Source organism: Arvicanthis niloticus, chromosome 2 (genome assembly GCF_011762505.2).
Source record: "Arvicanthis niloticus isolate mArvNil1 chromosome 2, mArvNil1.pat.X, whole genome shotgun sequence".
NCBI lineage: Eukaryota > Metazoa > Chordata > Mammalia > Rodentia > Muridae > Arvicanthis > Arvicanthis niloticus.
In genome coordinates, this window is record NC_047659.1 from 80,862,221 (window position 1) to 80,877,980 (window position 15,760).

Below are 15,760 nucleotides of genomic sequence, written 5' to 3' on the forward strand. Positions count from 1 at the left end.
CATTGTCTAATTACATCTTAACCATTCTCCATCCTTACCATCTTCTCTCTAGTTTCATATGAAAACTAGTACTTCCTTGAAGAGTGAGGGTTAAAAACCATTAATTCTACCTTCAGCTTTCCTATTAACAAGCTATGGCACCTTTGAAAGATCCAAGAATCATACACAAGTTTTAATTGTTTAATTATTCCATAGCTTTTGGTTCTTTATACAGTGTGAGACTCCATGGGGCATTCATAGAAACAAAAAGGTACATAAAAGAAATCTTACTTTTCTAATTGCTCCAGGTCCCTTTGGGGAGACCGACAAGATAAAAGGCAGTGTAACGGCAGCAGCATGATAAGCTTCCCATCAGAAATATATACAGAGTATTGAGTGGGTACAATATGACATAATTTTGCCCAAGGGAGACTGGGAATGTATCTAAGAGGAAGTGGCCACTGGACTAAGATTTGGAGGAACTAGACAGAGTTCACCAGGCCATCAGTGCGGACCCTAGAGAATGCAGGCCGTCCCATGCACAAAGTGCTGCATGAGCAAGAGCATTGAGTAAGAAGATGATTTTTTGAGGGGCTCAGATACTCATGAGAACCAAGAGTCTGATGACCAAAGGCAGAGGATCAAATGTCTATCTTCTGCCCCCAGGCTCCTCAGCACACCTCAGTGTTTCTCTACACAATGACTAGTATCTTGCAGAATCTCTTAACTCTTAGCTTGACTTTCTCTGCTCTCAGGAACAAGTATTTTGCCCCCATTCACCAAGTAAACTGAAGTGTTGAGGAAACAAAACCACCAAGGCAGTAACACATTGGACTTGATAAAGACACAGAAAACTCAGTTTCTGAAGCAGTCTCCACAGCATGTTCTAAATTCCCAGAGTGACTCTGAATGTACATAGTAACTTTCTATCTCACTTCCCTACTGCCTAGTGCTTCCTCAGGGTTATTTCTAAAACACAGGTACTGTTTGCACTGGCATCTTTTTTTCTACATTGGGTTTCCTCTGAAGTTTATTTGGTAATGTCTGCCGTACATCTAGCAGTTTAATAACTGAGATGTTTACCTCCTGAGGGTTGGGATGGAATAAAGGTGGAAGGTTTATACAATAACTCCAATATATTAAAGAGATGGACAGAATACTAAGAATAATGATAGTAAGTTGCTTTTGGTGTTTAAATAAAAAATAGAAAACTTGAAAATACAAATGAGAGATCAGCTAACTATCATTTGAGGACATAGTACAAAAGAGAAAAGGGTGTTTATGGTAATGGGAAAAGAGAATTCATTTCCAGTGCAACAGCTGACTATACTGAAAATAACATACAAGAGTCTACTAAAGAAGACAGTTGCTTCACGGCCCGGGTTACACCTCACATGGGAGTCAAGGTGCCAAAGGCATTAGAACCCTGAAAACTGGAATAAAGGAATTTGAGAAAATTGCTTGAAAAATTTAAAGCACCCATGTTTGAAACATGGCTGCCTGTTTGCCCAGGCATAGAGAAGAGGGACCTCCTACAGCCTAAGAAGTAGATGCCCCACTGAGCAGAGGCACTCGCTGAAAGCAGTCCTTTTTGCTTAGGATCAGCCCTTAGTATTCCTCCTCACTCTAAAAAGAACCATGTATGTGTTGACCTAATAAGGGTATTTAACTCATTGAAATTTAAAGTAGATTTCATTACATTGTGTATTTTTAAATCAAGATAGAAAATGAACAAAGATAAGCACAGACTTGCTAAGAACTCTGCCAGAGCCTGACAAACACAGAGGTAGATGCTAGCAGCCAACCATTGGACTGAGCATGAGGTCCCCAATGGAGGTGTTAGAGAAAGGACTGAAGGAGCTGAAGGGGTTTGCCACCCCATAGGAAGAACAATAATATCAAATAACTAGACCTCCTAGAGCTCCCAGGACCTAAATCACCAACCAAAGAGTACACATATAGAGACCCATGGTTTCAACTGCATATGTAGCAGTGGATGGCCTTGTTGGGCATCAATGGAAAGAGAGGCCCTTGGTCCTGTGAAGGCTTGATGCTCCAGTGTAGTGGAATTCGAGGGTGGGGAGCAGGGAGTTGGTAGATAGGTGGAAGAATACCTTCATAGAAGCAGGAGAAGGAGAAGGATAGGGGGTTTCTGTGGGGACCAGGAAAGGGGATAATATTTGAAATGTAAACAAAGAAAATATCCAATAAAAATGAAAACAAAAGAAAAAAGAAAAGAAAAAACTGTCCCCACTGCTATCCTTACCTCACTCTGACTTGCCTGCTTCCTTTCGCTACATCATTAGCTACACTTCATGCCCTATGGGATTATTGTTTTAAAGAAGATAAATCACAGATGTAAAATAGAACTTTCAATAATTATATAAAAAATTTAGACAACATAGACTCTTGACATGCCAAAGATACAGGACAAAACATAAGCATAGCCTAAGCAGAAACTATACCAGAAGAAAGATCAAAATGACAGCCAACGGTCATGAGATTCTTTTTTTTTTTATTGGATATTTTATTTATTTACATTACAGATGCCTTCCCCTTTCCCCATTCCCCCTCCCTAGCAGCCATGGGATTCTAAGGTGCATACTAATAGACCATGGCTGCTTTAAGGGTGATGTATCTGGGCTGCTCTCAAAACTACCGATATGAGATGGACAAAATAGCTGACCAGATGCTTTGCCAAAGAAAACACACAGAAATAAGGAAGCACATGAAAACACTCTCTACATTATTACTCATTAGGAAATTAAAGACACGTAGGGGTGCCACTATATATTTATTTTAAAAACCAAGATTAAAAAGTCTGCCAAGTGTGTGTGTGTGTGTGTATGTGTGTGTGTGTGTGTGTGTGTGTGTGTGTGTGTGTGTGTATGAAAGAGAGAGAGAGGAGAGGGAGGGGGAGAGAGAGAGATGGGACAATCACTTTATTGAATTTAAAGTTTTTTTTTTAAAAAATATTGATCATATATCTGTCACTCATGTAATCAGATACTCCTCCATATTTGACCAAGAGAAATGAGATCATATATTTTATACAAAGGAATATACAAGCATTTTGAAAACAACTTTTTTCATGAGAGCCCCAAACTAAATCTATCAATAAGAAAAATAAATACCAATAGGAAAAACTGCTATGATACATATAAATCATAACCAGACAGATTAGGGTATGGTTAATACATATATATAAATACTAAGTTTAACTCCTTGCTTGATCAATTAGGATTTTCTATTAGACTGCACAATGAGAAGTTTCTATTTTGCCAGCAGTAATTAACCTGAGCTATAATAAGATCAGACATTTTCATGGAGTAGCAACAGTTTCGCGAAATTAAAGAAGCTACTGGAGCACCCCCTGGCACCTCTAGACACAAAATGTACAAATCATTGATTCCAGCATCTTCATACTGACAATATACAGAAACAAGCAATGTAGACCAGTCAGGAATGAATGATATGACTCATGTGAGACAAGCAACCTAGCAAAGTATAGTTGGATCTGAGGATGCAAGAATTGTAATGACTACTAGGAAAAGGGTCTGATATTACTAGTATTAGGTTCAGAGAGTTCTGCAGCAGTGTGTACTAACTATACTTTATGTGCACAAATCTCTTTATTTTTTTAAGGAAACGTGTACCTTCCACCACACCAAAGAATCAAAAGAGAATGGATTAAGGGCTACAATGGCCACATATGGATCTCATGCATAAAAATTATGCTCTGTTTTCAAATGTTCTTGGTTTCCCTGTCTATATTGATTATGCCAATAGCTTTCTACTGCAAGCAGCCATGAGTTTGGCCTAGGGGCTTTCTTTTGCTGCATGGTAATGGACAGAAGAGGTGGGATAAAGATGATGGAGAATGAAACTCCACCAATAGAATCACTTCAAGAAACATGGACAAATGTCACAGCTTCTCCATCCTTCACATAATACAAATCTGAAGAAATTGTCTCTTGTTTCCCAGGGGCATCTCCAACATAAACCACCAGCTAAATAATGCAATAACCTCTGTATTCAACATTATACTGTGCTCCTTCCTCTACTTACATGGTGTTTTCAAAAGCAATGCTAGACTGTATGAAAGGCCTGGAATGATTTTCTTCATTCACTTTTACTCTGAAGTTCTATACCTTGAAGATCAAATCTATGGCTCAATCCCTTCAAGATTTTCCTCTCACAAGCCTCCAATCCAGTTGAACACATCTTCCTTTTGCTGCTTCCTCAGCATCAGCAGGAGAATCACCTCAATAAGATTTCTTTTAGTCCGCATTGTCATCCATGTGATGATCTGGTTTTTACTTCCAGACACCTTCTCAAGCCGTATTATCTAAAGTAGTGACTTTCCAAGTATTTTCTCCTCAAAGTAATAATAATGTCACCAAGTACTCACTGCAATCCCATGAAGTAGGTTCTATTATTATTGTTCTTATTCTTTAGAGGTGTCAACTACGACTCAGGATATTAAGTCATTTCCCCAAGGGCACTCTGCTAGTAAAGTGGCATCAGGCTTTGAACTCACTCAGTCTTCCTAACCATTATCTTTGGCCCCTTCTCAAGAACTATTTTTAGGCTTTTTTTTTCCTTCATGAAGAAAGAGCTCTAAAACACTTACCTGGGTAAACTAATTAGCTATTAATTATCAATTTTGCTAGACAATGATTAATTGATTATGTTTTTAATTGAACTATAGAACTAAGAATAAAATTTAGCTGCTGTGTGTTGGGAGCCGACTTTTAGCAGAAAGTGGCTATCAGCTTTGCAGCCATCTCAAGCCATATACCCTGACGTGAGACTTGTTTTTCAACAGTGTACAAACAGCTGAAGCACACTCTGATATCCCACATATTTTGTTTTACTGTTTAGTGCCCCCAGCTGCAAGGTGCACGTGGTATTCATGCCTGCAAGGCACACGGTGCACACGCTATCCATGCTATAGACGCCTGAAAGGCTTAAGTCATATCCCCACCTGCAAGGCACATGGTATTCACACACCTACAAGGCTCATGGCAAAAGCCTATAAATACCCCAGATTTCCCTTCAAGAGAGAGAATACAAGAGAATACTGGAGACAATGAGAGAGACAATAAAGGAGAGAGAGACACAATAAATGAGACTTGAGACTTGATCAGAACCTCTGTCTTGTCTCCATTCTTCACGTCTCTTCCCCTTTATCCTCTCTCTCTCTCTCTCTCTCTCTCTCTCTCTCTCTCTCTCTCTCTCTCTCTCTCTCTCCCCTGACCCGCAGACCAGAGCGGCAGCTTGGGCCAGGAAAACAGTGGCTGCCAAGCGTGGAGTGGAGAGGGCCGCAACAGCTGTGATAAACAGACTGATTTCTATAAAAGGCATTTGATGAATGAATGAATGAATGAATGAATGAATAGAAAGAGTTGGTTTATGTCATTTCAGCTGAAATTAATACACTTGAAATTTAGCATTGGACTTTCCAGTTCAGAAGTAAGTAGAGATTCTGTTGTTGCTTCTGCTGCTGCACTATTGTTGTTGCTGTTGATTGACTACTCCAAAATCATGTATTTAAAAGAATTTCATAAATTCTTTTGTCACTTGTGGATAGAATGGTTCAATGGTAGCCAATAACTACTAATAGACTGGACAGATTTGGCGGCATTGGGTAAAGGAGTTGTTTTGCATTTTGTATTGTAATTAGTAATAATTAATAACAAATTATGTGGCCTATGGTCTCCTCATAAAGAACAAATAAATTCTTTTGGTATATTTATCTAAAGTACTGATGGGTATGACATCTGACCTCATGGGGATTACTCCTGATACAACTCATTTTTCACTGTCCCTGTAAGCCATAGCTATAATGATCGCTTTTAAACAAATTTCTATTTCTAGTCTACATAAATCCCTCATGAGGATGTTACTGGCTAATGTTTTCATTACCATTACAGCAACTATAGGCTCCTTGTTATGATCTGTAAGGTTTTATATGAGCTTATTCCAAGAAAAATATTGCATCCTTATCTGGGGGGGGGGGGGACTTAAGTGACTCTCAGAAGATTCATATGATCGCTTTTAAACAAATTTCTATTTCTAGTCTACATAAATCCCTCATGAGGATGTTACTGGCTAATGTTTTCATTACCATTACAGCAACTATAGGCTCCTTGTTATGATCTGTAAGGTTTTATATGAGCTTATTCCAAGAAAAATATTGCATCCTTATCTGGGGGGGGGGACTTAAGTGACTCTCAGAAGATTCATGAGGTTTTGTAAGGCATCTTATCAAAAGTGTCACTCCTAATCCAGTCACCTAGTGGTACCTCACTAGTGCACTCTTAGAAATTTCCCTTGTTTTCCTAATGCCTCATACTTAAATATGAGCTAAATCAGAGGGATTGAGATGCATTTCAGGAAAACTTCTAACATAAAATTATTAACTATTCAAACACAGAAACCGAACTCCTGGTAAAATCTTCATAATTAACAGAAAGCACTAAGGATCCCAACTCTATCAAATATTGAAAGGATGTTGTCAGTTAAAAGGAGGAACGTGCACTGAAGAGAGCAATCTTGTCAATTAAGAGTAACTAAAGCTAGTTGTTAAACAGGAGAATTGGAGGAAAGTCAAAGAAATCATTGAACAAAGAGATTATAAGAAAAAAGAAATATTTATCCCATCCCCTCTGAGAAGGTGGTCGCCCTAGTATTCCCCCAACCTGGGGCATTGTGTCTCTACAGGAGTAGGCACATCCTCTTCCACATAAGTACCAGAGCATAAGGCTTACACATAAGGCTTCAGAGCAGCCCCAGTAAGCTTTGGTTGATAGTTCAGTCTCTGGGAGCTCCAGGTTAGTTGACACTATTTGGGCTTCTTATGGGCTGGCTATCCCCTTCAGTTCCTTCAAACCTTTCCCTAATCTTCCAGAGGGGTTCTGACCTCCACCAACTGCTTGGCTATGTATATCTACATCTGTCTCAGTCAGCTGCAGGTAGAGCCTCTCAGAGGACAGCCATGCTATGCTGCTATCTACAAGCACAACATAGCATCAGTAATAGTGTCAGGGATTGGTGCCAACTTATGGAATGGATTTCAAGTAGGACTGGTCACTGGATGGCCATTATTCCTTCAGTCCCCATCCAATTTTTTGTCCCTGTATTTCTTTCAGACAGGAGAAATATCAGGTCAAAAGTTTTGTAGATGGGTTGAGATCCCGTCCCTCCACTGAGGATCTTGTCTGACTACTGGAGGTAGTCTCTTCAGGTTCCATATCCCCACAGTTGGGCATTTTGGCTAAGGTTATTCACATTGAGTCCTGGGAGACTCCCCCATCCCAGGTCTCTGTAATTTTGTAGAGGTCCCCCCCACAGCAGCTGCATATTTCCATTCTTCTGGCCCTCTGAACCTCTTTCCTGTCTCCCCGAATACTTGATCCTGTATGACTTATCCCCTCCCCCTCCCCCTCCCCTTTCCTACCCATGATTATTTTGTTCCCCCTTCTAAGTGAGATTTAAACATCTTTACTTGGCCCTTCCTTCTTGTTTAACTTCTTGGGTCTGTGGTGGTGTATCATGGGTAATCGGTACTTTTTGGCTAATATCCAATTGTGAAGGAGGGGACCAAGTTTTGGGCAAGCAACATTTGAGATGTAAATAACTAACTACATAAATTAATTAATTTAAAAAGCTAAAAAACATAGACTGCAAAGAGAAATTATATAAGAAAAAATAAAACTATTTAATGTGCTTAAAATGAATATAATACATGAAAATGTTTTTCAATTAAAATTAAAAAGGCAAAAATACCTAGCTTCTCCTCTCCTTCTTCTTCTCTTCTTACTCCTTTTCTTCCTCTCAGTACTCCTCCTACCTTAGCTCCTCCTACACATCACCCTTCCTGTTAAAATGAAACTTTTCTCTCAAAATACAATTAGAGCATAATTATGCCAATTTGTACCAGTGAGGTACAGGATAGTCCTAATAAATTTCCCAGAGAGGAGAGATATTTTTTAAAATCCTCAAAACCAAACCACATTAGTATCAAAAAAAAAAAAAAATACGTGGGCAGGGAAGTGGCACAATGAAATAATTCAATCTTCATCTTAATTTTGGAAACTGAAAACTACATTTAATACTAACAAAGCAAGCAGTAATGTGAGGAAACTTGGTGATAAGGAACAGAGAAACAGGTATAAGCACTGAAATGAATCTTTCTAAGAAAGGGTTAAGTGTAAAGCACAAGCAATGCCAGGGGTGTGTATAGAGAAAATTACTCACATGTGTATGTTTAGACACACACACACACACATGCACACACACACACACACACACACACACACATGCACACACACATGTATATATATATATACATATATATATATACGTATATATACATATATATGTGTATATATGTGTGTGTGTGTACTATTATGTGGAAGGTCTCATATAGGGAGTGGAGACTATAGAGACACTGAAATGTATTGTTACAAAATAAGTAGTTTATTGTAAGAGTTCTTAATACCATGTACAGACAGACAACAGCATACTAGCCACTCTGAGAAGAGTTCAGGCCCCAGCATCACAGACAGACTGCAGGGGAGTGTCTCTGAAAAGAGGATTCAGATTCCCGTGGTAGATGTGGGAGTTCCTTCTTATATTTTTCTGAAGACATGAGTGTTCTTGCAGCAGAAGCCTGCAGCCAGACTCTCTTGTTCCCAGGCCTGAGGCAGAATGTTTTGTGTGGCCACCAATACCCCATTTATGTAAACTTCTTCAGTTGAGTAATCTCCTAGCACCTGGGGATCTGTAAGCTAGAGATACACAGAAAATATCTCATCAGGTACCTGTGGGTAAACAGAGATACACTGCTTGATGTATGTGGTATAATTAATGGATGTATTTTTAACATCGTCTTCTTATATTTGGTGTCATGTGATACATACACACACACTCGGGTGTACAATTATTATATGCTGTTACTTTGATTAAAATATGTAAATAAAGCTACAGAAAAGAAATGATTTTTAAACAAATGACATCTTTTGAAGGCAGGATTTCTCTCCTGGGAATGTTGACCTTTTTGTAGCACCTGTTAGGAACATTTCCTTCTTGATGTTAACTTAGAGTTAATGTGGTTATCACAGTTTGTATTATCTTCCTGATGTGACTATTATAGAGATGATCTATGGGAAACTGCAGAAATCTGATATTTTTCAAACCATTTCTTGCAACCACAAACATCACAACTCAAGTACAGCACGGTAATTTAGGAAAAATACAAATAAAGGCATACACACAAACATACACACACACACACATACACACTCACATAGACATACCATCCCATATACATACACACACACATTCACAAATATACAAACATACATAAACATACACACAGATATATATACAAATACACATATATAGAGAGACATATATGTACACACACAAAAACACACACAGACACACAAACATACACATAAACACACATATACACATATATAAACAGAAATCCATACATAGACATACACACACACACACACACACATATATATATATATATATATATATATATATATACACATAGGAAACATATATACACATATATACACAAATACATAAACAACACACATATACACATATACACACACATGCACACATACATAGATGTACAGATATATACACATACACACATATACAGATAGATAGACATATGCACAGATATATACACATATACACACATATAGAGAGATATATACACATAAATAAACATATAAACACACATATATAAGCATACACAGAAATACATATGTATACACACATATACAAATACACATACATATATACATACATAGAAATACATATACACACATATACCCATACATACATACATATATACACATATACACATATATACATAGACATACACAGAAATACAAACATACACATATATAAACATAAACACACATATACCCATACATACACACATACATAGACATACAGAAACAAACGTATACACATATATAATAGACACAGAGACATTTACATACACACATATACACATACATATGCACATACATGTAAATACACACACACCTATGAGCAAGAGAGAGAGAATAACATAGCCAACAGCAAGTTGGGTAGGAAAAGATTTATTTCAATTTACAGTTTACAGTTTATTATGAAGGGGAGCCAAAGTACAACTAAAAACAAGACAGAAACCTGGAGCCGGGAAATGAATCAAAATTTATGAAGCAATGTTGCTTACTGGTTTGCTCCTTGTGTCTTATTCCTTGTGGCTTGCTCAGCACACACACACACACACACACACACACACACACACACACATATATATATTATTTACAATACAGATATCATCCCTTTCCCCGTTTCCCCTCCCTAGAACCCCCTACCCCATACCCCCTTCTCCTTTATGCTTTTATACTATTTGATTACATGTATGCATTAAGGTCAGTTCTAGATTGAGGGTCTAGCAATACAATAGACACAAATAGTCAAGGAACAAGCAATACAATAAACACAAATAGTCCAAGAAAAAGCAAGGCATTATACTCAATTATGCGAACACTCTCATTACACTCTAACCCTGAATCTGACTTTGTCTTACTCTAACCCTAAGACTAACCCACCCTGCCTGCCCAGGGATCGGATTGGTAAAATGGTTTGGGCTCTCCCACATCAATTATCAATCAAGAAAACTCCCCACAGAGTTGCCTGTGAGATATTCTGATCAAGATATTTACTCAATTGAGGAGGTTCTCCCTTCACAGAATGACATCAACTTGTATTACATGTCAGGTTGATTAGGGAGAGAGGCAAGAGGAGGGGGGAAGAGAGGAAAAAAGGAGAGAGGGGCAGAGAGAGAGAGAGAGAGAGAGAGAGAGAGAGAGAGCGAGAGAGAACGAGAGAGAGCGAGAGAGGAGAGAGAGAGAGAAAGAGAAAGATTGTCAGCACATATCAAGATTTGTTAGGTATCTAGTACCCCAAGGCCTATCATTTCTCCTATCAGCCCCATGTAGACATGACTGGCAGTATCTGATGTGTAATTTTCCCAGTAAAGTAACTACTAAGCATCCCCCAAGAAGTGGTTCATGAACTGTTTTATATCAGAGAGGCTGTGGGGTTCACAATTTCCTAGTTAAGAGGCTGGGTCTACATTCAGAGTCACTTTGTTTTGACTTTCTAATAAGTGAACTTCCGGCTACAGTGACTGAGCTTCTAGGGATGTGCCAGCATTGGGTGTAGAAAAATATCAATAAATGAAAGGAGCTGTGAGGAATTCCCATAAGCACTTTAAATTCTCTGCTCATATACAAAGTTGACAGTAATGAAACAATCAAAGAACAAGTGTGTGAGTACAGAAAGTTTCACTGCATGTCAAACAGACCAGAAGCTAAGGAAAAAACCTTCAAGAAAGAGTTACATCTGAGTAATATACATGTACGCTGCCTATGTGAGAAACATTTCAGAGTTTACAGGCCATTCATGGCTATCTTTTGATTAATTATTTTCACCCTCACATGAATAGGAAAATGAAACAATATATCATGGTTAGGACAGCAAGTGTTTGATTCCAGACTTCTGTCTGCTCGTTTAATGACATGGTCCAAAGAACAGATAAACTAGGAAGAGAAGGCAGAAGCCCCTGTAAATGAGCGTAAAACACCAAACCAAACAAATAGAAACTAATCTGAGCTGACAAGAGTGCAGAGGGATGGATGCACAGCAACATTTAGCATTGGGAGACTAGTGGGAAGGAGACTGGCCTACATATCATTCATAGCTTACCGGCCAGACACAATGACATGGAAGATAGAGCTCTATAGTTTACCAACATTACAGGAAAAGAGCCTTTGTTTCCTCATCTATAAAATGAGATGACTGCTTTCAAAATATGCTACAAGGTTCCAGTGGCATGTGTCATATATTTTTAATTGAGAATTTATCATACAATTTTATTTTGTTTTGATTCACTTTTCATGACTGGACACAATGCTATCAGAGGTATGTGAAATAGTAGGTGGTTTGTTGGTCAGAAAACACCTTGTCCAAACCATCAGCTAAAACAACCACCTGCATAAGCAGGCCTGTACATTATTCACTGAGCTCTGGCAGATGCTTCAGTGGTTTTATTTTGGCCGGCTCAAAACAGCCTGAACGGTTTGTGTAGCTCTAGAAAGCAAGCTGTGTTTGGCCTGTGTATTTTGGCATCCTGGACCACGGGGATCTTGGTGGGGAGAGAGGAAAGGAGGAGGGAGGATGGAGGATGGAAAAGTACCCGGTAGTACCTCTTAAATCCAACTTCCTGCTGACTCTTGCTGACTCTGAGTCACCAACAGCATGCCTTCCCTCCCCTGCGGCCCATCCGCCCATTAGGCCAGCAGCTCTCCTATGCTAACTTCCCTCACTTGCTCCCACACGTGTGCTCAAGGTAGAGGCAACCCTAATGAGGAATCTCAAGGCAGCTGCTGCAGCAGGCATTTCTTCCTCAGCTGTCAGAAGAAGGCTAGCAGCCACCTCACCTGCAGGGCACACTTGGCCCCATCCCTTCACAGCGTATCCTTCAGATGAAGGCTTCCCTAACCCCTGTGCTCCAAAGCCTTCCCTAGGATGAGAGTCTAGGTGAGCCCTAGGCTAGGCACTTAGAAGAGGTGTAAGATCTGCTTCCTTATTGAAGAGGAGAACCTAGAAACTTGCTTTCGGGATTTGTACCAGGCACCTGTTCTGTGGGACATCTGAATACACATGATATGACCACGAAGAGGAAAAAGATGACTGTGAATATTTTTAATAGCCACTGTTCAGCCAGTTCTACCTGATACATTGACTCTAGTTTCCAAAGCAATCCTTACTTCTGGCTCAGTGTACAGATTGAACCTAACTTATCGATCATGAAACTTGATAGAAGCACAGAATCCTGGAGTCTGAATCAGCTCAGGCTCATGGGTTCTGTGGATGAAGCACCTTAGGTGATTTCACTAATCAGGCTGTTTGGGAACACGGCACCAGTCTATGATTTTCAGTGCTCTGGGTAGACTGTCTAAGGCTCAGCTGAGGTTTCTTAAGTGATTACTTCAGGAAAGGAAGGAAGGCATTGTCGCCAAGGGAAGTGCAGAATCTCTGGAACCAGGTCACTCTATTGTAGGTTAGAACCATGATACCCCAAAAGATACCGAGTTCTAACTAACTGACCTATTACTATTACATAATTTAGACATTGTGTCTTACCTGTTAAAATCAGGATTAGGGAATGTTTTCGTTAGAAAAGTGGCTCCTGTCAGGACAGACAACAACAGGCCAGTACAGTTCCATATGATAGAGGTTTATTGTGGGGGAAGGGAACAAAAGAGGGTGACAGAGATGAAAGGGAAAAAAGAGAGAAAGGAGAGAGTGAAGGTCAAGAGGGTCTGTCTTTTATTTAGGCTGTGATGTAACAGCTTGCAGGTAAAGGTGGGAGGTAAACCAAGTGGATGCTGGGAATGTATGGCAATTGCCATGGCAACAGATGTACAGGTCCCTGTTACCTATGGGTGATGTCACTGTCATAGCTGGATTTGGAGGCGACCTGTAACCTGAAAGCTGGTTCCTGATACCAACAGGGAATGTCCTAAAGCCCATGTGGATGGTGTCAAAATGATGTTTGAGTAAAGAGAAGTATAAGAAGACTAAGGAAATGTGCAGACAAAGATTAGAGTCATGTTTCCATAAGCCAAGCTACACCAAGAATTTTGAAGCCACCAACAGCTGGAAGAAACAGGCAGGAGTTCCTGAAGTATGGTCTTTCCTCTTAAATTTATGACCTTTCTTTTTAATTATTATCTCCCCCCCCCCCTGTGTGTGTAGTAGTAGATTGCTAAGTACTTTCGCTGTTACTCATATATACATATACATAGGGCCTGCTGGCCACTTGATGTTGAAAACCCTTTGCAAGAGTTTGAAATAAAAACATTTCCTCTTTCAGCACATTGACCACCATTACCTACTGAGCATCTAAGAGTAGGACTTTATGGAATGTTTCCTACCCACATGAGCATGTTAACTGGTGGTGCACATCTTGTTCAGGCAACCATACTGCTAGGAGTTTATGGGCATTTCCCCTGATATGTCTAGGTGACTTTATTTAGTGGGAGGCCTCCAAGTCCTCTGGCACATACAGTATTTCTGTCCCCTTTTCCATAATGTTCCTAAGTCTGAAGTATAGAAGTAACATACCTTATGAATCAAATGGGGTTGAGAAGACCTAGGGACACTTATTTTCTGCATTTTGATGAGTTATGGATCTTGGTACAATCTCCATCTGTTGCTAAAGGAAGCTTGTCTTTCAAGAGGTGATATAAGCTACACTCTCTGTTGTTTTAACTATTTAGAATACATTTATAATTATACTAGTTTAGGAAAATGGCTATAGTAGCTTGTCCTCTAGGGTCTATGATCTTTCCAGCCATGGATAGTTGGTTCATTTTACAGTTCCAAAAATGAATTTTTCCCACTGAGTGGCCTTTATACCTAGTTGGGTAGCTTTTGGTTATTCCAAAATGAAAATTGCTACTACTGCAGTATTGGAGAGATATAGACAGTCTAGTCATTACTGTGTTCCACAAACTTTACAGCTGAGTCGGAATTCCAATTGCTCCTGTATCTTGGCAGCTTATATACCACCTTCAGATACAATGAGAGACAATCTTGAAGGAGGAGGTTTCCAGAGAAATTCAAGCTTGATTTTTCTATATCCTGCGTCTGAAGTGTGTGGAGTCTTCAATATGGTAATATACATATTTTAAGTAGAGAAATTTGGCTGTTACATTATACTTTTGAGCTCAGCATAATTTATCATTTGAAGATTTAAAAGAGGATTTTACTAACAGTATTTGAAAACCCACCATGTTGGCCCACTGAACATCAGTTATTTCCAGATATATACTGAAGTACTGTTGATACCACATTTGAACCCACAATTTTATTTTCATCTTTACACATTGTTCACTTTTCACTTATAGCCAAATGTCCAACCATGAAACTCAATTTGAACATGGCCTATTCTGTAAAGGCATGACTCAGATGACTTTTATCAGATGTCAGGTCTTTTGCTTTTGAATTGCAATTTAATTTTGAGCTTTTGCCTTAGAGCATCTGCCTTACTCAACATTGTATTCTATATTCTAGCCTCATGTAAAATAATACAGAATCAATCTTGACTTGAATTCTGGGATTAATGGTTTATTCATTTTGGGACCCAAATCCCACCCAATACTTTATAGACTATGTTTCATAAAGCAGTTGGTATCCAATAAGCATGCTAGTTGCAAAATTTTACAAAGGGTCCTATTCATTGTGGTTAAGTATATTGCATAAGTGTGAATATCTTTTACTGTCTTGTGTAGAATAAACTTCTATGTATTATTTGACTATCACTCTCTCTCACACACACACACACACACTCACACACACACATGTCTACATGTCAATGATCTGAATATAGAATTTTGTAATACAAAGGACAGGGGCCGAAAGAATAAGAATTTGCCGAGTGAACAAGTCACGACTCTCCTGGGAAATCCAGTCTATGAAGTGGCAAAAGGAAGAGAAGAAAACACAAAATCCAAATTTGTTTCTCTAAATGTGTTATCTTGGGACTGAGCATTGGGTTAGTGGTTAAAAGCAGCACATACTACACTTGATGAGGACCTTAGTTTAGTTCCCAGAACCCATTTCTGCCACCTAACAACCTCACTCCAGCTCCAAGGAATCCAATATTCTCTTAGGACACTACAGGTAG